Source organism: Coregonus clupeaformis, chromosome 9 (assembly GCF_020615455.1).
Source record: "Coregonus clupeaformis isolate EN_2021a chromosome 9, ASM2061545v1, whole genome shotgun sequence".
Lineage (NCBI taxonomy): Eukaryota > Metazoa > Chordata > Actinopteri > Salmoniformes > Salmonidae > Coregonus > Coregonus clupeaformis.
Genome location: NC_059200.1, coordinates 40537018 through 40559189, shown reverse-complemented (window position 1 = coordinate 40559189; position 22172 = coordinate 40537018). Strand labels below are relative to the sequence as shown.

The 22172-nt window shown below is 45.8% G+C and overlaps 1 pseudogene; it reads right to left on the bottom strand.

Moving 5' to 3' along the window:
* Positions 1-324: 324 nt before the first annotated feature.
* Positions 325-22172, bottom strand: part of LOC121574536 — a 60777-nt pseudogene continuing 38929 nt past the window's right edge.

Genomic DNA, 22172 nt, shown 5'->3' with positions numbered 1-22172 from the left:
AGGCCTCTCTCATCTTTTTAAGTGGGAGGCACAATTGGTGGCTGACTAAATACATTTTTTCCCCACTGTAGATACAGTATAACAATCAGCTTGAAGTATAAAAAAAATCAATATCGTCAATCACAATAACAGTGGAGTGAATGTGTTTCTTTGGGAGTTTAAACCTGCCCTCTAAGCCCAATGATAGGCCTAAACCAGAGTACATTTTAGTCATTTAACAGATGCAATCAATGCATAAGGTGGGTAAAACAACTATATAGCACAATCATTGCAAGGAAGACAGAACCATCTAGGTCAGAAGGACGAGTAAGCAGCAGACTATCTTCAGACATGGCTGAGAGGGGACAGTGGACATCTCTGTGCTCTCTACTTGTGCTTGTTGGCGATGCCAAGGCTGTGTACGTTGTTTACGACTGACAGTCCCCAGGAACCCCCTCCAGCTCCTCTCTGTAGAGAAAAAGGAGATTCAAAGTTTCAGCTGAATGCACTCCAAGATTACTGATACAGTATATTAATGTCGATAGATACTGCTCATAGCATTTGAATAGTACTAATTTGGACAGAAGAATATTAGAATGTGATCCAATAGGGGTAGAAATGCCTCCAAACAATAATCTCAAATTGTTTCTCTCCAGCCCCCCTGCACTACTAGGCCTACCTCTGCTGTGGTGTGTGTGGGACCGCCTGGACGTATCTCCGCTCCCTGGATCCACATTGATTATGCCCAGGTTGGTGTTCCATTTGTTCCAGTTGACTTCCTCCACTCTGAGACGACAGATAGACAGAGGACACATGCTCCAATTACTGTCCCTGAGTGTATGACATCCATCAGCTGTCACAGAAAGCAGATCAATGATGCAGCACACCGTGTACCAGCTGCTGCTGTGCACGACAGCAGTGCAGTCAGTCATTCAATTCTAGACACACTCACACAGCTGTGGTTGTATGAGGGGCTTTATATTATATTTCCCAGATATGATGGGTTCTTGTTGAAATGGGTTTGTGTTGGGAATGATTGTCCTTTTATTGATATTGGATGCAATGAAATCTATAGAGTTCATTATTTATTTTGTATGTTATCCAATAGGAGTGTACAGGTATGTTCACATGTATGTTTGTCTGGTAAAACAAGGTTGTGATGTCTGAGATAATGAATATTCTCTCATCATTGATTCAACTTCTATAGAAAAATATGTCAATACGGTGCATTCAGAAAGTATTGAGACCCCTTTTGTTACGTTACAGCCTTATTCTACAATGGATATTTTTTTTATCCTCATCAATCTACACACAATAGCCCATAATGACAAAGCAAAAACCGTTTTTGCAAATTTTTGGAAATGTATTAAAAATTAAAAAAACGGAAATATAACATTTACATAAGTATTCAGACCCTTTACTCAGTACTTTGTTGAAGCACCTTTGGCAGTGATTACAGCCTCGAGTCTTGGGTGTGACGCTACAAGCTTGGCACACCTGTATTTGGGGAGTTTCTCCCATTCTTCTATGCAGATCCTCTCAAGCTCTGTCAGGTTGAATGGGGAGCGTCGCTGCACAGCTATTTTCAGATCTCTCCAGAGATGTTAGATCGGGTTCAAATCCGGGCTCTGGCTGGGCCACTCAAGGACATTCAGAGACTTGTCCCGAAGCCACTCCTGCGTTGTCTTGGCTGTGTGCTTAGTGTCGTTGTCCTGTTGGAAGGTGAACTTTCGCCCTAGCCTGAGGTCCTGAGCGCTCTGGAGCAGGTTTTCATCAAGGATCCTTGAGATATTTTTTAAATAATGTGCAGAAATGTCAAAAAAACTGTTTTTGCTTCGTCATTATGGGGTATTGTGTGTAGATTGATAAGGAAAATGTATTTAATCAATTTTAGAATAAGGCTGTAACATAACAAAATGTGGGAAAAGGGAAGGGGTCTGAATACTTTCCGAATGGCCACCTGAAACACCATCGGCAGTCCTCATCTCCAGCCCTGGTTCTCAGGTTCTTGTCCACCCCAGAACGAAGCTGCCTCCTCATTCTCCTCTCCAGGTCCAGGATGGTGACTGACCAATGTAGGCACACACGTTTATAACGATGAATGAGCTATGATCAAACTATCCACCAAAACAAGCAACACAGTGCTGTTTCCTTGCGTCAGTCAGTCCGGCCGTCTCTCCGTCAGTCCGTGGTGGATCACCTGTAGTTTCCAGATGCTGGTGCTCTCCAGGGACATCTTCTCCACAGTGCGGCTCATGACGGCGATCAGCATGTTGAACAGCACGATGTAGGTGAGCACGATGTAGGAGATTAGCATCAGAACACCTCCTTGTAATGGTATCTAGAAAAACACATTCCTTATTGCCATAAATAACTCACCACTTCTCCACCGTGATAGCTAGAATATGCAATTTTTTTGCGGATGTGTGGTGAGCTTTCTGGCGAAAGTAAATGGCTGCTTTGGCGTCACCTAGGTGGGTGCTAGACATTAGTGGATGAGGTCAAGGAGAGTGCCCCTCCTTTCTATCTAAAGAGCCATCTGGAAAATAAAATCAATTATAACCCCTCTGTGAACTCCAGTGGTCTCCCATGCCAATGGTGAACTTGAACAGCTCCATGGTGTTGTGAGAGATGTTCTTGAAGGTGGGTTTCCTAAACGAATCCTCCTCAATGGGAGGGAAAAAGGTAAGACCTTTTTCAGCTGAGCTGTTTATTGGATGTGCTGTATTATTGGCCGGCGATTCAGGTTTCATCAGCAAGAAAACCAAAACTTGGCGCTCAAACAGAAGGGGGAACTAACAAAGAGTCACTGACAACAACAAAAATCTAACAGGTGGGGTTTTAGGAGGGGTTCTGAAAGACACTCATGGGGGTGTCCACTAAAAGTTGACTAGCAACATCAACTGGGACCTAAAAGACACCCACCATGAGCACCCACTAAATTTGCCCAGGAAGAGGCAAACATATCAATCTTAAAGGCAGGAAGCAAACCAAAAGGTGGCGCAAAACAAAACCAGGAAAGATCCTAGAAATTAAATATCACCTGGGCCAGCACAGGTGAAAAACCTTCCAACTAACGAGATGGACAAACCAGTACAGGTGTAACACCTACTGACTAACGTGGTGACATCCAACCTTATAATATAAATGGAAAAACCAAAGCCTGTATCGTATCTGAAGATTATGCCTTTGTTAAATGTTTTTCATGAAGAAATGGAATGGTGTTTGTGTTAGTATCAAGAGGGAATGTTTTGGGTGTGACGCCATATCCAACAGACCGGAAGTGTCTTGTAGACAGGGGAGACTGGGGATTGGCCAGAAGAGGGAGCTTCATTGTTTATAAATAGGGGGGTTAAACAAAGAAGAAGTCAGAACGAGCAGCCATTCGGAGGCGTCGTTCTCCGGGTGTCATGTCACCTGTCATTTATGCTGTAACCTCGTGATTTTAATAAAAGCCTCTAACACGATGCAGCATAGACAGACTCTTTGTTGACAGCAATAATGGCCACCATTCACCCGATACGACACCTGTAACACCTTCCCCTTTAAGGCAACAAATATATACAATACTTTTGTTGGACACGTTTGCTCACAACCAACAGAAAATAACTTCCATCTCACAATATGATACACTTAAATGCATCGCTACTTAAATGCATCACCTTTTCCAATATAAACATTGTGTCTACTGGCTGTCAACAATTAAATACAAGACAAAGTCACCTTTTTTCTCTTTTTATTCTCTGCCTAAAACTCTGACGTTTTTGAGAAACAGAGGTAAAATCACGTAGGTTTCTATAACTCTCATCCCCTTGGAACGAGCGCAACCAAAACAAAACGAATTTCCAAAACGTAAAAACGTGCAGTCAAAATAAATTGTGAGGCAGGGATACACACTGGCTAAACACAAAACACAAAACGTATTGACTGTCCACCCTTGAAAGGCAATCAGCAATGGGGGACGAAGGTAGGAAAACACACCATCAGGAGTGACAAAAGCAGACAACTCTGGCGCGCTCAGTTAGAGAGACCTGCCAATATCCCTTCAGGAGATCGAACTTACTAACGTACTTAGCAGCGCCAACACGGTCCACACAATCGTCGACCCGGGGCAAAGGGTACAAGTCCAACTTAGTAACGGCATTGAGTTTCCAAAAATTGGAACAAAACCACAGAGACCCATTCGCCTTAGGTACTAATATACAGGGCGAACTCCATGAACTGTTGCCATGCTCAAGCATGAACTCCACCTCACTGCAGAGCTTCTCTCTCTTTTCAGGATTCACTCGATAGGCATGTTGTTTGGTTGGGGCAGAGTCCCCAACGTCAATGTCATGCCCTAGTACATTTGTCTGAGTTGGCACATTGAGAATTAACACTGATATTCTAAAAGCAGTGCAACAATGACACCTTTTTCCTCCGGAGACAAGTGTGCCAAAAAGACAGCAAGGTTTTCTAGAATCTCTGAGTTACTCAGCCATCCCACAGGCACAGGGTATATTGGGCTTTCCTCGTGCTCTTGAGGAAGACTATAGTCAAATGTGACAGCAGTGGCCACCAGCAGAACATCACTACCAGTTTCCACCGACTTCTCCTCCCAATCGTAGCGGGTGAAGTATGATTTCAACATGTTGACATGACACAGCAAGGGGTTTTTCCTGCGCTCCAGTGTGGCGATGATTTACATTTACATTTTAGCAGTGGTGTAAAATACTTGAAAGTACTACTTAAGTAGTTTTTTGGGGTATCTGTACTTTATTTTGCTATTTATATTTTTGACTACTTTTACTTCACTACATTCCTAAAGAAGATTATGTACTTTTTACTCAATACATTTTCCCTGACACCCAAAAGTACTCATTACATTTTGAATGCTTAGCAGGACAGGAAAATGGTCTAATTCACACACTTATCAAGGGAACATCCCTGGTCATCCCTACTGCCTATGATCTGGCGACTCACTAAACACATGCTTCATATGTAAATAATGTCTGAGTGTTGGGGCGTGTCCCTAACTATCCGTAAATAAATAAAAAACAAGAAAATGGTGATGTCTGGTTTGCTTAATATAATTTATACTTTTACGTTTACTTTTGATACTTAAGTATATTTAAAACCAAATACTTTTAGACTTTTACTCAAGTAGGATTTTACTGGGTGACTTTCACTTTTACTTGAGTCATTTTCTATTAAGGTATCTTTACTTTTACTCAAGTACAACAATTGGGTACTTTTTCCACCACTGCATTTTTGTCATTTAGCAGACACTCTTATCCAGAGCGACTTACAGTTAGTGCATTCATCTTAAGATAGCTACGTGGGACAACCACATATCACAGGCATAGAATAATAATGTAGCTATCAGTAGAGTCCGAGCTAGAAGGGGGGGTCAAGTGCAAGTGCAAGTGTTTGAAGAGGTAGGGTTTCAGATGTTTTCGGAAGATGGGAAGGGACTCTGCTGTCCTAGCTTCAGGGGGAAGCTGCTTCCACCATTGGGGTGCCAGGACAGAGAGGAGCTTGGACTGGGCTGAGAGGGAGCTGCCCTCCCGTAGGGGTGGGAGGGCCAAGAGACCTGAGGTGGCATGACGGAGTGCTCGGGTTGGGGTGTAGGGTTTGAGCATAGCCTGGAGGTAGGGAGGGGCAAATCCTCTTGCTGTTTCGTAGGTAAGCACCATGGTCTTGTAGTGGAAAATGATGATGTAATCCAGATTACAATTTTTTTTCACTATGGAGTAAAGGCCTGAAAGAAACGAGCTTGCAACGGTGACACCAGAACGGGCAACAAAACAAGGACTTGGTCACCAACAAAAAGGCCTTTCAATCCTACCAAACTTTCATTTTCGTTTGTGCCTTCTCCAGATTCTCACTGGCAAACTGTATCTGTTCCAACAGATTTGTTTTTGTGTTTAAGGTGTCTTCCTGCAACAACCTCTCTCTCAGCAAGCTCAAAGGACCTCTGACATGATGTCCAAACACGAGCTCATTCGGACTAAAACCAAGAGATTCCTGAACAACCTCCCACGCTGTAAACAGCACAAAAGGGACCTCTTCATTCCAGTTTTTCCCAAACTAAAGCAGTAAGATCTCAACATAGACTTCAAAGTCTGATGAAATCTCTCAAGAGCACCTTGAAACTCTGGGTGGTATGCACTAGAGGGGCAATGGGTAACACCCAACTGCTGTAGCATTTGCTGGAAGACCTTTGACATGAAATTCAAACTTTGGTCCTGCGGAAGTCCAAATGTTGATATTTTTTTTACCAGGGCCTTAACAATACTGGGAGCAGTGATTTCCCTCAGTGGAATGTCCTCAGGGAAATGAGTGGCAGCACACATGATGGTCAAGAGAAACTGGCTACCACTCTTTGTTTTGGGCATCTTTACTCTGTACAGCAATCACCTTGCATCTCTTCAGCGGACCTACAAATTCGCTCACCTTTGGGGTTTTCAAAGGAGAGGTCAACTCAGGTTTACCAAAATCAGGGTCACCAATAAACATCTCAGACAGATCAACCATGGTGGGATCGCTGACATCCTCCTCAACACTAGACTTGCTCCCGGTGACTTTCTTAGACATAGCATATATAATGGCACACGCTGGGAACACTTTAGGGTACTTTTCTGATAACCGATCAGGTTTCTCTATTCTGGGTTCCTTACAAACGACAGGATTTGTCACGACCTTCCCTCCAGCCAAATCGTTTCCCAAAATGATTGAGACCCCCTTCACTAGGCCTCATTCCAACGACAACAGAACCAGAAATAAGATCAGACTCGAGTTCCACATTATACAAAGGAACTTCCATGCAGCCCATCTCCACGCATTGTACTAACACACCATAATCAGTTGCTGAAGTGTCAGACAAAGGCAAAACACCCTCCAAAATGAAGGACTGGGCTCCAGTGTCTGGCAGTATCTTCACCGGCTGCTTAACAGCATCGCCACTCTGCAGAGACACGAACCCGTCTGAAACAAAGGGTTCATACACATCTGATCCAAAATCTTGTTTAGGAGATACACCAGTCCCAACCAGGGACTTAATTGGCTGGAATGCTCCCACAAGAAGAAACTGCTTTTTCTCTCTCTCATTTTTGTTTTTCAACTTAGGACACTGAGAGACAATGTGTCCTTTCTCACGGCAGTGATGACAAACTGGCGGATACAAAAAAACTGTTTTCTGCCAATCCTTATCTTTGGGCACTGTAGAAAAAGACTGAAACCTCCTTTTTGCATAGGGATAACTACTGGGTGCTTTTTTGTGAAGGTAGTTTTATGTGTCAACACAAACTCATCTGCAAGAACTGCAGCTTTCTCAAGAGTGAGATCCTTAAATCTAGGTAGCAACCCTTTCGTGAAGGCAATTCTTGAACTGCTCAAGAAGTATGTGTCTTTAACTCCTAATGGTCCTTGACCTTGTAGTATCTGAGGAATTATGACTTTGCTAACATTTTCAAATGGAACCTGAGAGGAGGTTTATTCAGCTTAGAGGGAGCATCTGGGGAGTAGTTTTAGGGGGACACCCCATAGAACAGAGGAAGTCTGTTGTGTGGAGACAGGGGATTGGTTGGTAGGAAGAACCACCCATATCAGATTACATAGGATATATACCACAGTTAAGACAAAGGAAGACAGAATAATCATATTTGAGATGGGGCGATTATTCTCCAGATATCTGCAGGTATCTGTAAATCGACGCTGTAACCCTTTGTTATGAATAAACCTTTATGATGAAAATACAGCATCAGCGGTTCTCCTTGGTCTCACAGCATAATTAGCAACGTTTTCTCGACACAACAACCTCTTGACAACCAAACCACCGATCAAAAAGACATGCTTGTTCCCTTGCGAATTCAACATGGCTTTGTGATTCTGTCTTTCGTAGAAGGAGTCAGGCGCAGGAGAGTAATATGCATCCAAAAAGTTTATTCCGTCGATAAACAGTTGCGCAAGCATGCGACAACAAAACTCAGGCACAGGGGAAATATCTACCCTGGCAACAACAAGGTAAGGGTAGCTCAACCGAGCTACACACAGCTCACTACAAACAATCACCCACACAGACAAGGAAGCAGAGGGAACACTTATACAATGACTAGTTGGGGATAAGGACCAGGTGTGTGTGATTAATTAGACAAGACTAGTGGAGTGATGGTAAATGGATCGGCAGCAGCTAGTAAGCCGGTGATGACAAACGCCAAAACCTTCCCGAACAAGGAGGGGAGGCAGCCTCGGTGGAAGTCGTGACAGTAGGAGCAGTGAGCAGATTTAGCGCGACCATTTTAGGGATTTGGCAATCCACTCCAACAGAGTAAAATATACACTACCAGTCAAAAGTTTGGACACACCTACTCATTCAAGGGTTTTTCTTTATTTTTACTATTTTTTACATTGTAGAATAATAGTGAAGACATCAAAACTATGAAATAACACATATGGAATCATGTAGTAACCAAAAAAGTGAAACAAATCAAAATATATTTCATATTTGAGATTCTTCAAATAGCCACTCTTTGCCTTGATGACAGCTTTGCACACTCTTGGCATTCTCTCAACCAGCTTCATGAGGTAGTCACCTGGAATGCATTTCAATTAACAGGTGTGCTTTCTTAAAAGTTAACTTGTGGAATTTCTTTCCTTCTTAATGAGTTTCAGCCAATCAGTTGTGTTGTGACAAAGTAGGGGGGGTATACAGAAGATAGCCCTATTTGGTAAAAGACCAAGTCCATATTATGTCAAGAACAGCTCAAATAAGCAAAGAGAAACGACAGTCCATCATTACTTTAAGACATGAAGGTCAGTTAATTCGGAAAATTTCAAGAACTTTGAAAGTTTCTTCAAGTACAGTCGCAAAAACCATCAAGCGCTATGATGAAACTGGCTCTCATGAGGACCGCCACAGGAATGGAAGACCCAGAGTTACCCCTGCTGCAGAGGATAAGTTCATTAGAGTTACCAGCCTCAGAAATTGCAGCCCAAATCAAGTCACAGACACATCTCAACATCAACTGTTCAGAGGGGACTGGGTGAATCAGGCCTTCATGGTCGAATTGCTGCAAAGAAACCAGTACTAAAGGACACCAATAAGAAGAAGAGACCTGCTTGGGCCAAGAAACACAAGCAATGGACACCGGTGGAAATTTGTCCTTTGCTCTGGAGTCCAAATGTGAGATTTTTGGTTCCTACCGCCGTGTCTTTGTGAGACGTGGTGTGGGTGAACGGATGATCTCTGCATGTGTAGTTCCCACCGTAAAGCATGGAGGAGGAGGAGGTGTTATGGTGTGGTGGTGCTTTGCTGGTGACACTGTCTGTGATTTATTTAGAATTTAGAAGGCACACTTAGCCAGCATGGCTACCACAGCATTCTGCAGCGATACGCCATCCCATCTGGTTTGGGCTTAGAGGGACTGTCCTTTGTTTTTCAACAGGACAATGACCCAACACACCTCCAGGCTGTGTAAGGGCTATTTTACCAAGAAGGAGAGTGATGGAGTGCTGCATCAGATGACCTAGTCTCCACAATCCCCCGACCTCAACCCAATTGAGATGGTTTGGGATGAGTCAGATGGCAGAGTGAAGGAAAAGTAGCCAACAAGTGCTCAGCTTATGTGGGAACTCCTTCAAGACTGTTGGAAAAGTATTCCATGTGAAGCTGATTGAGAGAATGCCAAGAGTGTGCAAAGCTGTCATCAAGGCAAATGGTGGCTATTTGAAGAATCTCAAATATAAAATATATTTTGATTTGTTTAACACTTTTTTGGTTACTACATGATTCCATGTGTTATTTCATAATTTTGATGTCTTCACTATTATTCTACAATGTAGAAAATAGTACAAATAAAGAAAAACCCTTGAATGAGTAGGTGTGTCCAAACTTTTGACTGGTACCTTATGTCCATCTCATTTTCGTTGAAAGGCAGTACAAGTTGGCTGTTCCTACCAAGATCAAACTCTGTTGAGGGTGCAGGATGGCCTGACTGGATTCGGAGTGCTTCCAGATCTATCTCTCTTAATCGACTGGCATGCTCTCGTTCTTGATGTTTGACTGCAAGCTCCTCATGTCTTTCCCTGTGCTCTCTCTAATTTCTGTTGCTCCAACTTTGCCTTGAGTTCTAACTCCTTCAGTTACACGTCTACAGGCTGTACTAACTTTGCCTTGAGTTCTAACTCCTTCAGTTACACGTCTACGGGCTGTACTCTACCACCTGTAGGACCCTTTTCATCATCCTCCCTCTCCAGAAGGATATCCTCCACCACCAAAGCAGTATAGACTAACTCTTTGACTACTACTTTTGAATCGGCATGTGCAACTTTTGATGTAATAATCCTTTGCAATGACTAGCAGATTCACCTTCATACATTTATGTAGCACCTCCCATGTAGGTGTCACACCCTGGCTCTGGGACTCATTATGTTGAGCCAGGGTGTGTTCATTTCTATGTGTGTATTTCTATGTTGGGGGTTCTAGTTTGTTGATTTCTATGTTTGCCTGTGTGACTCCCAATCAGAGGCAACGAGTGTCAGCTGTTGGCTGGTTGTCTCTGATTGGGAGCCATATTTAAACTGTATGTTTTTCCCTTTGGGTTTGTGGGTTTTTGTTCCGTGTTCGGTCATTGATACCGTGGACGTCACGAGTCGTTTCTTGTTTTGTTTCGTGCTTTAACTAATTAAAGTCATGTTTGTTCATCACGCTGCGCCTTGGTCTACTCCTTACCTCGACCTTGACAGAAAAACCCACCATGCAACGACCAAGCAGCGTGTCCAGGGGCAGCTCTTGGGCTGGACATGGGAGGAAGCGCCCGGGAGAAGAGACGGTGGAGGCGCGCCGTAGAGAGGAGCTACGGCGTGATCAGGGTCGTCGTCGGACGGTCGTGAGGCAACCCCAGAATTTTTTTAGGGGGGGGGCACACGGCATGGACGATGGGGCTGACGGAGGAGAAAAAGGGGGCGGATCCAGAAGGCCACCAGGCCAGGGTACACCGCCCTGTACGTCCTGTGCGGATGCCTCACACAGAGTGTGTGAGGGTAGGCATTCAGCCAGGACGGGTGGTGGCCGCTCTTCACTCCAGGCCTCCTATCCGTCTCCACAGCCCGGTTCGGCCTGTCCCTGCTCCACGCACCAAGCCTACGGTGTGCGTCGCCAGCCCAGTCCGGCCTGTCCCTGCTCCACGCACCAAGCCTACGGTGTGCGTCGACAGCCCAGCCCGGCCTGTCCCTGCTCCACGCACCAAGCCTACGGTGTGCGTCGACAGCCCAGCCCGGCCTGTCCCTGCTCCACGCACCAAGCCTACGGTGTGCGTCGACAGCCCAGCCCGGCCTGATCCTGCTCCACGCACTAAACCTACGGTGCGCGTCGCCAGCCCGGTCCGGCCTGTTCCTGCCACCCGCACCAAGTCTACGGTGCGCGTCGCCAGCCCGACCCGGCCTGTTCCTGCCACCCGCACCAAGTCTACGGTGCGCGTCGCCAGCCCGACCCGGCCTGTTCCTGCCACTCGCACCAAACCTACGGTGCGCGTCGCCAGCCCGGTCCGGCCTGTTCCTGCCACCCGCACCAAGTCTACGGTGCGCGTCGCCAGCCCGACCCGGCCTGTTCCTGCCACTCGCACCAAACCTACGGTGCGCGTCGCCAGCCCGGTCCGGCCTGTTCCTGCCACTCGCACTAAGCCAGGGGTGCGAGAAGTCAGCCTGGTAAGGCCCGTCCCTCTTCCACGCACCAAGCCAGGGGTGCGAGTAGTCAGCCTGGTAAGGCCCGTTCCTTCTCCACGCACCAAGCCAGGGGTGCGAGTCGTCAGCCTGGTAAGGCCCGTTCCTCCTCCACGCATCAAGCCAGGGGTGCGAGTCGACAGCCTGGTAAGGATCGCTCCTGTTAAGTCCAGTCCTGCTCCAGCCGGCGGGGCCAGACTGGACCAGGGGTACTATGGGGGGTGTATTGGAGGGTGGTGGTCAAGGCCGGAGCCAGAACCGCCGCCGAGGAGGTATGCCCGCCCAGCCCTCCCTTGGTTTGTTTAGTTGAGGCGCGGTCGCAGTCCGCGCCTTTAGGGGGGGGTACTGTCACACCCTGGCTCTGGGACTCATTATGTTGAGCCAGGGTGTGTTCATTTCTATGTGTGTATTTCTATGTTGGGGGTTCTAGTTTGTTGATTTCTATGTTTGCCTGTGTGACTCCCAATCAGAGGCAACGAGTGTCAGCTGTTGGCTGGTTGTCTCTGATTGGGAGCCATATTTAAACTGTATGTTTTTCCCTTTGGGTTTGTGGGTTTTTGTTCCGTGTTCGGTCATTGATACCGTGGACGTCACGAGTCGTTTCTTGTTTTGTTTCGTGCTTTAACTAATTGTTGTGTCAATTCCTGACTACAAGCTATACCGAGCACTCAAGCCTAAATCCACCCAGGGTGCTCAAAGCACTCCCAACCTGCAGGGGGCAACCATGCAGGCGGAGCTGTTGAAACCAACCACCAGGAAGTGCTCTGGGGACCATATTAACCTGCGCACCCACAAGCAGTGCATGTGCATGGCATCGAAATGTTTGGTAAAAGCTTACTTGGCTCTCACTCATTCCTGAGAAGAGATACCAATGACCACAGCTCCTGATCATCCAAAGACGCAACTGGTAGGACAGAATGTGTTGTGAATTCATGCTTCTATATGCCCTTGTTTGGTTGTAACATACAATACAATTATTAATTAAATTAAATAGTGAAGACTTCATTATGTGAACGTAGAACTTGACAGTAACGTTACTATAATCATGTGTATTGTTAAATGTTTAATTATGATATTGATATTTAATTATTAACTTGCAATGATCCTAGGTTAATCTAAATGATGAAATGATTGTTTGGTTAGGTTTGAGGATTCAGTAACATTAGTTTATGCTTATTTTTGAGAAAGTGGAATTGAGAGTTATTTGTAACTAATCCATGGTTTTTTGTTTGTGTGTTTTGAAGGTTATCAACCTATTCTGTTCCATCTTTATGACAATAAAAATCATAAAGTGAACAGTTTTGAGTTGTCCTTTGCGTTCATCAAGGATAAAGCCGTTTTCAAGTTGGGGCAGAGCTGTGGTCAGCCAGAAATCACGCATAACTTGACAGTTGATAACCAGCGTGGCAGTGAGGACGAGGATCAAAGGGCTGAAGTCAAGCTGTCGACGCAAAGGAAGAATTGCCTGTAAAACTCTACACCATGGCCAAGGAAACTTTTGGGAAAACAGTCAAGCAACTGAAGCAAGAGCGGACCTTAGCCAAATCTGCTTTCACCAGACAAGCGAACTACCTGAGTAAAGCTGCAGCTGGTATGATTAAGCATGAACTACAAGAGGAGTTCAGCAAGCTCAGTTCCCTGGCTAGAAGTGTCGGTGATTCAAATGATGACTACGCGGCTGGCCTACTGGCTGAAGCGGGAACTAAGGGAGATGAAGAGGTCAAGCTCGACAAGGACCAGCAGGCTGATCTTGAAAGGACGATTGAAGAGTGCGACATGAAATTGGAGGAGATCCGAGAGGCAGTCCAATTCAACCTCTGGCCAAGATACGGTAAAGAGGAGGTAGACTTTGCAATCCAAGAAGCGGAGAAAGCCTGTGACAGAGCCAAATAAACCCCCGTCACTGCTATTAACAGGGACGGCTATGAACTACAGCTGGAAAGAGCGAGGAAGCTAATCCATGATGCAAGTGAAAGCCTGAAAGACTGGGAAAAATGGGTCCCACACGATGAGACTGCAGATCTGAAAGGCAGAGTAAAAGATCTGAGAATATTCGGCAGTAACCTCGAGGCCAAAAGAACAGAATTCCTCATCGCACAGAGAATTGCAGAAGAGGACCGAAGACCTACAGAGCTTCAACCAAGAGCAGTCCCACAACCAGTGGTGAGAATAAAACCAACCAGTCTACCTAAATTCACTGGGCTTAGGAGGAATTTCCACAGATGGAGGAAAGACTGGGAGAGCCTGCAAAAGCAGGGAGAGCCGACTGGTTCAGTGGAGGTGAAGAAGTTTCAACTTCTTGACAGTGTGGACGAGAGAATATGTAGAGACCTGCGCCTGTCATCATATAACAGTGCTGAAGACATGTTTAGAGTACTCCAAAACCGGTATGGAAACAAGCCAACAATTGCTTTGGAGATAATTGAGGACCTGGAGAGGATCCCTCCTTTAAAGTCACACCAACCAAGGAAGGTTATTGACCTGATTCAAGCTGTGGAAAAGGCCCTGAATGACCTCACGGAGCTCGAAAGCAGTGGAGCCATAAGGAATCCCCTTGTCATCAGATCCATAGAGAGCAAGCTGCCGGATAACATGAAGAGGGACTGGCTGACATTCATGGTCAACCCAAGAAATGGAGTCACACCTGACAATCACTTGACAGCCTTCTAAGATTTTTAAAGACACAAGAAGACATACTGGAGAAACTAGACCAGTTGGGTGTAAGTGAAAAACCTGAAAAGAAAGCTACGTACCCGGAGAAGCGGTATGCTTCCACAAGGTCCACGAGAAAGGGAGGATGCGTTGTGTGTGGAGATGAAAAGCACCGTGAGAAGATTTTCTTTTGTAAGCAGTTCAAAGAACTAAAGCCTAGTGAGAAGCTGAATGCTGTCGAAAGACTGGGAGCATGCAGAAGATGCCTCAGATGTCATGGAGAGGATGAGGAATGTACGGACACTTACCTTTGCAGAAACAGAGACTGCAAAAGAGGAAGCTCCTCGGATCACCATTTCTTTCTCTGCCTTAAAGGAGGGGCTAAGAGGAAAGAATACGTGAAAGTGGAAAAACCCAGCACCAGGAGGCAAACATTCACAGAGGAGCAAGAGAGATTAATACGTGAGCTCACCGGACGTGGCAGAAAAATTCAGGAATGCTTTCACCAACATGGCAAAATCACACTGCACTGGAGGAAGCCTTCCTGGGGTAATGGACTCAAGCACACGTGAATTACCAGTTATTCTTATGCTTCTCGAAGTAACTACTAACGCAGGGCAGAAAATTGGAACTCTCATTGAGCATCAGACACCAACTACATCACTCACACAGCCGCCAGGAGACTGAAGCTTCGAAGTGAAAGGATCACACTAGTCGTCCATGGAGTTGGAGGCATGGCCATGAAGGTGAAGACCAAAAGATACTTACTCAAGGTGAGAGTCAAGACACCAAGAGGCACGGAGAAAGCTCATGAGCTGATCTGTTATGGGTTGGATGAGATTGCAAAAGTTCACAGGGCAATCAAAGCACAACACCTCAAGAAGTTCTTCCCCGATACCAACCTGGAAGACCTTCACAGACCAGAACATGTTGAGCTTCTCATAAGCCACCGGGAAGGAAGACTTGCTCCACAGAGAGTAAAGGTAGTAGGAGATCTTGTCCTGTGGGAGAGCCCTTTAGGAAAGACCGTTGGAGGAGCACATCCAGACCTCTGTGAAGTAGTGGACATGGCCCTGCACAATTCTGAAACTCATTTTGCACGATCTATGAGAATCACAGCAGTAAAGTATCAAGAAATTGCTGAGATGCAAGAATCTAGAGCTGAAACTAAAACCACTGTTATTGGCAAAGAGTTCTTGGACTGGTGGAAGTGGGACAGCATTGGTGCGGCCTGTGAACCCATGTGTGGAGGATGTCGTTGTGGTAACTGTCAACCAGGAGGCAAAGACATGACTCTTAGTGAAGAAAGAGAGCTTGAGATAATCAGGCAAGGTCTCAGTTACGTGGAGTCAGATGTGCATAGTCAGGAGCCTCACTGGGACACAAAATACCCTTGGATTGAAGATCCAAGTTCCCTGCCCAACAACAGAAGCGCAGTGGAAGCCACGTTTCTGAGGACGGAGAAACAACTCAAGAGAGAACCAGATTGGCGTGCAGCATACACAACTCAGGTTCATGAGATGGTGGAAAGGAAGGCAGCAAAGAAACTCACTAGAAAGACCATTGCCGACTGGAAAGGTCCAGTATGGTACGTCAGTCACTTGATAGCACCAAACCCACACTCTATAACTACACCTGTCCGACTGGTATGGAACAGCAGCCAGAGGTTTAGAGGAAGCAGCATGAATGACCTTCTTCTGGAAGGGCCTGATGTACTTAATCCTATTCGAGCGGTACTGCTAAGGTTCAGGAGAGGAATCCATGCTGCTCTCGGCGACATCAAAAAGATGTACAATTCAGTGTGGCTCGAAGACCTGGAGATGCACCTCCATAGATTCCTCTGGAGAGACGGTGACGATGGGGACATTGAGGAATATGCCATCACCAGGGTCAACATGGGCGATCGACCAGCAGGGTGTATCGCACAACTAGCCATGAGAGAAACAGCGAAGTTGCCCATGTTCACACATCTGAAAGAGGAACGGAGGGTCCTTGAAGAGGATTCCTACGTAGATGACATCCTGACATCCCATAATGACCTGAAAAAAGCTAGACGGAACCACCAAAAAAGTCGGAAATCCTAAAGGCAGGTGGATTCTTCCTCAAGCCGTGGGTCCCGATCAGGCCAAAGTGGGAGGCAAACATCTACATCAGAACATCCAACATCATCAGATGAAGTCTTCATCCTCCCCAACCAAGTGAGAGAAGGAGACAACAGAGCCCTTGGAGTTGGTTATTTAGTCGAATCAGACAAACTGTACCTCATGACCTCGATAAACTTCTCAAAGAGACAAAAGAAGATGAGGATCAGTCAAGATCTCATTGGAGAGGAAGTGAGAATGAAAACTCCAAACCCACTGACCAGAAGGCAACTGCTTAGCCAAGTAGCTAGTTTGTATGACCCAATAGGCCTTGCAACACCTGCCAAACAGAAAGGAGCCATTTTAGTCAGAAAAGCATTCCAAGAAACTGGAGGCAAAGCTCTAACAAGAGACACATGGGACACACCTCTGTCTGAGAAACTTAGAGGAGAAGCAATCCACCTGTTTGAGGAGTACACACGCCTCAACCAAATTACCTTCCATAGAAGCCTGACTCCAGTCAAAAGGATTGGAGAACCCTGGGGAATAACATTCTCAGATGGGAGCGACCAGAGTTATGGAGCAGTGGCATACTTCAGGTGGGAGACCGAGCAAGGCATCCTGGTCCGACTTGTTGAGTCCAAAGCCAAGCTTACACCACTTGACCAAAAGGGAGAACCAGTGAAGGCTGAAGTCTGTGGTGCTGTGTTCGCTGCAAGACTCAGGAAATACATTGAAAAGCACAGTCGGATGCAAGTAGGACGTTGGATCCATCTGTTAGATAGTCAAACTGTGCTGGGTGCAATCCAAAGGGACAGTTATGGGTACCAGACCTTTTTGCAAACAGAGTGGGAGAGATCCAGAAGTCCACATCAGTTGAGGACTGGAGATGGATTCCAGGTGAGCAAAACATTGCTGACCTCATGACAAGAGGAGCAACCCCAGAGGACCTCAAAGAGAACTCTGTGTGGCAGAACGGCCCAGAGTTTCTGAAACGACCTGTAGAGGATTGGCCGACAAAATCAGCCAAAGAAGTCGCTGCAGATGCCAAAGAAGGCATAAACAAGCTCCAAAGGAAATGTTTTACAGCAGCACTGACCCGAGCGCAGGTGGGGAAAAAAAATCCAACATGCTCCACGTATACCAATATCTCCAACCTCTGATAAAGGTAAAGACCTGCAAAGCAGCCCTAATGGAAGAGGGCACCAAATCCAAGTCCAAAGACCACCTTCTGGTTATTCAGTGGGGAATATCCTTAACATCAGCAAGTTCAGCAGTTTAACCAGGTTGACAAGAGTCATTGCCTGGGTGTGGAGAGCTGCCACAAGGTGGAAAGAAATGCTAGCCAAGACCACCACCACAAGCAAGCCAAAGAAAAAGGAAATTCCTTCAGCTCTTGAGATCAAGTCCAGAATCAAGAAAGCTACACTTACCATCATGGAGTGTGAAGATGCACTCAGGGATCTCTTCCTTGCAGCCCAAAAGGATGTAACCTGGCCAGACACCACACTCAGCAGGCTTGCTGTGGTCAAAGATGGAAAACCATTCAATCAAGATACCAGCAACAGTTCTTCACAGAGATGTCAGACGGATAGTTGTCTTGCTTCCAGTTGAAGAGCAGCAGCAACAGGATCAAAAATAGAGTAACTGAATCCAACACATCACAGTTCTGTGTGACCTCCTTGGGTTGAAGAACCAGGAGGTCAAGTGGGAGGTGTTGTGTCAATTCCTGACTACAAGCTATACCGAGCACTCAAGCCTAAATCCACCCAGGGTGCTCAAAGCACTCCCAACCTGCAGGGGGCAACCATGCAGGCGGAGCTGTTGAAACCAACCACCAGGAAGTGCTCTGGGGACCATATTAACCTGCGCACCCACAAGCAGTGCATGTGCATGGCATCGAAATGTTTGGTAAAAGCTTACTTGGCTCTCACTCATTCCTGAGAAGAGATACCAATGACCACAGCTCCTGATCATCCAAAGACGCAACTGGTAGGACAGAATGTGTTGTGAATTCATGCTTCTATATGCCCTTGTTTGGTTGTAACATACAATACAATTATTAATTAAATTAAATAGTGAAGACTTCATTATGTGAACGTAGAACTTGACAGTAACGTTACTATAATCATGTGTATTGTTAAATGTTTAATTATGATATTGATATTTAATTATTAACTTGCAATGATCCTAGGTTAATCTAAATGATGAAATGATTGTTTGGTTAGGTTTGAGGATTCAGTAACATTAGTTTATGCTTATTTTTGAGAAAGTGGAATTGAGAGTTATTTGTAACTAATCCATGGTTTTTTGTTTGTGTGTTTTGAAGGTTATCAACCTATTCTGTTCCATCTTTATGACAATAAAAATCATAAAGTGAACAGTTTTGAGTTGTCCTTTGCGTTCATCAAGGATAAAGCCGTTTTCAAGTTGGGGCAGAGCTGTGGTCAGCCAGAAATCACGCATAACTTGACACTAATTAAAGTCATGTTTGTTCATCACGCTGCGCCTTGGTCTACTCCTTACCTCGACCTTGACAGTAGGGTTTTCCACAAATGCTTCCAACTTAAAGTCCATGGCTTTCTTTTATATTTTATAAGCCTCCGTGTTTATGCAACTTTCAAAATGATTCCACCAATCTTGTAACCCCTCAGTGTGGATGTCAGTGACAGAAACGCTACCACAAAACACTCAAATATCTGGGCACAGCAGAGATTCAGAGTAGGCGGTTGCCATACTCATGGGAAACAACATCCCGGACGTGCCCCAATTTTGTTACGTTCCCGAGCAAGAAAACCAAAAATTGTCACCCAAACAGAAGGGGGAACTAACAAAGAGTCACTGATAACAACCAAAACAAAACAGGTGGGGTTTTAGGAGGGCTTCTGAAAGACACTCACGGGGGTGTCCACTGAAAGTTGACTAGCAACAACAACTTTACCTCTACCCACATGTACATATTACCTCAATTACCTCGACTAACCTGTGCCCCCGCACATTGACTCTGTACCGGTACCCCCTGTATATAGCCTCGCTACTGTTATTTTACTGCTGCTCTTCAATTATTTTATTTTATTTTTTATTATTTTTTTACTTATCTATTTTTCTTTAAACTGCATTGTTGGTTAAGGGCTTGTAAGTAAGGGCAGAGAGGAGGTTATATCTGTACAGTAGCGCTTTGAAAACTGCATCGGAGCTCCGGTATCAATCGTCCCATCACAACCTATTTCAGTTGTAAGGCACCTGTTGTTTTTGTGCAGACCCTGTGAACTGATTCGAGGGTTCGACTTCAAACTAGGAAGCGAAATAGAATCCATCGTTCTATATTGTGGTAGACGGTTTTAGCAACAGCTGTGCTGGATTGTGGTCGACATGGATGATAGTTCTGATGGTATGGGTGGGGATGATGAAAGTCATGGACCTGGATGGTCTGTGGTGAAAAGGAAAAGGAAATAGGGCGGCAGGTAGCTTAGTGGTTAAGAGCGTTGTGCCAGTAACTGAAAGGTCGCTGGTTCTAATCCCCGAGCCGACTAGGTGAAAAATCTGTCGATGTGCCCTTGAGCAAGGCACTTAACCCTAATTGCTCATGTAAGTCGCTCTGGATAAGAGCGTCAGCTAAAATGACTAAAAAAATTAAAAATTAAAAATAATGGCCCTGCTATAAGTGCTGCTCACAACAGTGGCACTTCTAGTGTTGAGAACGTGAAGAGAGTGAAGGTAGTGAAAAAGAAAAGTAATGAAGTGTCGGAGTGAAAAGTTGTAATCGTGTTTGATGCGACCACGGGGTCTCATCTACACCCTATTCGATTAACTAATGCCGTTAAGAAAGAGATAGGTGAAGTCACATTAGCCCAGTTCATTGGTAATGGTATACTGTTAATATTCTGTGCTGACCATGTTCAGCAAGGGAAGATTCTGAAAATGAAAACTCTCAAAGTCATGTCCCTGGAGCTTCGACTAAGCTGAGGGGGGTCATTTCTGGGGTTCCACTATCTATGTCCATAGATTATATAAAATAAAATGTAGAGGGGGGCATAGTGGTTGAAGCCAAAAGGCTGTTCAGTAAGAAAGAGGGGCAGAGAAGTGAAAGCCTGTCATTACTATTAATGTTTGAGAAGGTTTTACCTACGAATGTACAGATGCACTTCCTGGCTTTCACTGTTAGAGAGTTTGTCCCAACTCCATTAAGGTGTTTTAAATGCCAAAGAATGGGACATGTAGCGGCTCTGTGCAAAGGAAAGAAAATATGTGCCAAGTGTGGAGTTGAACATGATTAAGGTGAATGTGGGAACAATGTCAAGGTTAACTCATGTAATTGTGGGGGGGACACAGTGCAGCATTTGGTGGATGCCAGGTGCAGAAAGAGGCTAGAGAGGCCCAAAGATATAAAATCACTCATAATGTCTCTTATGCAGAGGCTGCAAGGCAGTTTGGTGGAACTATTAAGCAGAATGATGGAGATAATAGGGTTACTCCTGGAATAAGTGGACCTACTGTAGGAAATGTTGCTTATGTTGGTCCAGACACGGATTCGAGACCTGTTCAGAAATCTTACTCTCACAAATGTGTCGTGTGAAAGGACACCTTAATAGTTAATCAGATTGACTTTATAGCGGGCCCTTATCGACCACTTCCGGTGCCATCTGCGGGAGGACGTCCGAAGGGAGCTAGACTGCCGGGACACCATGTTGTCCTTCACGCAACTGGTGGACATGGCCATCCGTTTGGACAACCTGCTGGCAGCCAGAGGACGTCCTGGAGGGGGTCTGCCCGTTCCCACCCCGGCCGACTCGGATCCCAAGCTGATGGAGCTGGGTGGAACCGTATTCCGAGAGAGCGGAGGACGACAGCGCCAGTGGCACTCTGGTGGCACGAAGGTACATTACACCGCACGTTGTCGTCAGCGTTCTTTTGGGTCTGGAGGCGGCAGGCAGGGCACTCTCGCATCACCCCAGGTATCGAACACCCACACTCGTTCAGATCCCTCTGCTGCGCACTGTACCCTACCCATCTACTTTCCTGATCACATGGTAGTTCCCCAGTGTAAGGCGCTAGTCGATTCAGGCGCAGCTGGGAACTTTATGGACAGGGCATTCTCACACAGTCTAGGCATTTCATTGGTTCCCCTATCCATTCCACTCCCCATCAGAGCACTTGATAGTCGACCATTAGGGTCCGGGTTTGTTAAGGAAGTTACAGCACCAGTCACCATGATTACCCACGAGACTCATTGCGAGCAAGTCACTTTTTTTTATTATTGAGTCTCCTGCTTTCCCTGTGGTATTAGGTGTCCCTTGGTTAGCACTCCACAACCCCACCTTCTCATGACCGCAGAGGGTTCTCACGGGGTGGTCGAGAGAGTGTCAGGGTAGGTGTCTAGGTGTTTCCGTTGGTGCAACCACGGTGGAAAGCCTAGACAGTACCTCTACCGTGAGCATTCCCCCCGAATACCTCGATTTGGCGCATGCGTTTTCTAAAACGCAGGCGACCAAGTTACCACCTTATCGGGCGGGGGATTGCACGATAAACCTCCGGGTCGACGCTGTGCCTCCCAGGAGTCATGTGTATCCCCTGTCACAGGCTGAAACAGAGGCTATGGAAACATACGTCACCGAGTCCCTGCGCCAGGGGTATATACGTCCCTCCACTTCACCCGCCTCCTCTAGTTTCTTTTTTTGTGAAGAAGAAAGACGCCGGTCTGCGCCCTTGCATTGATTATCGACCACTGAACAAGGAGACGATAAGATTTAGTTATCCTCT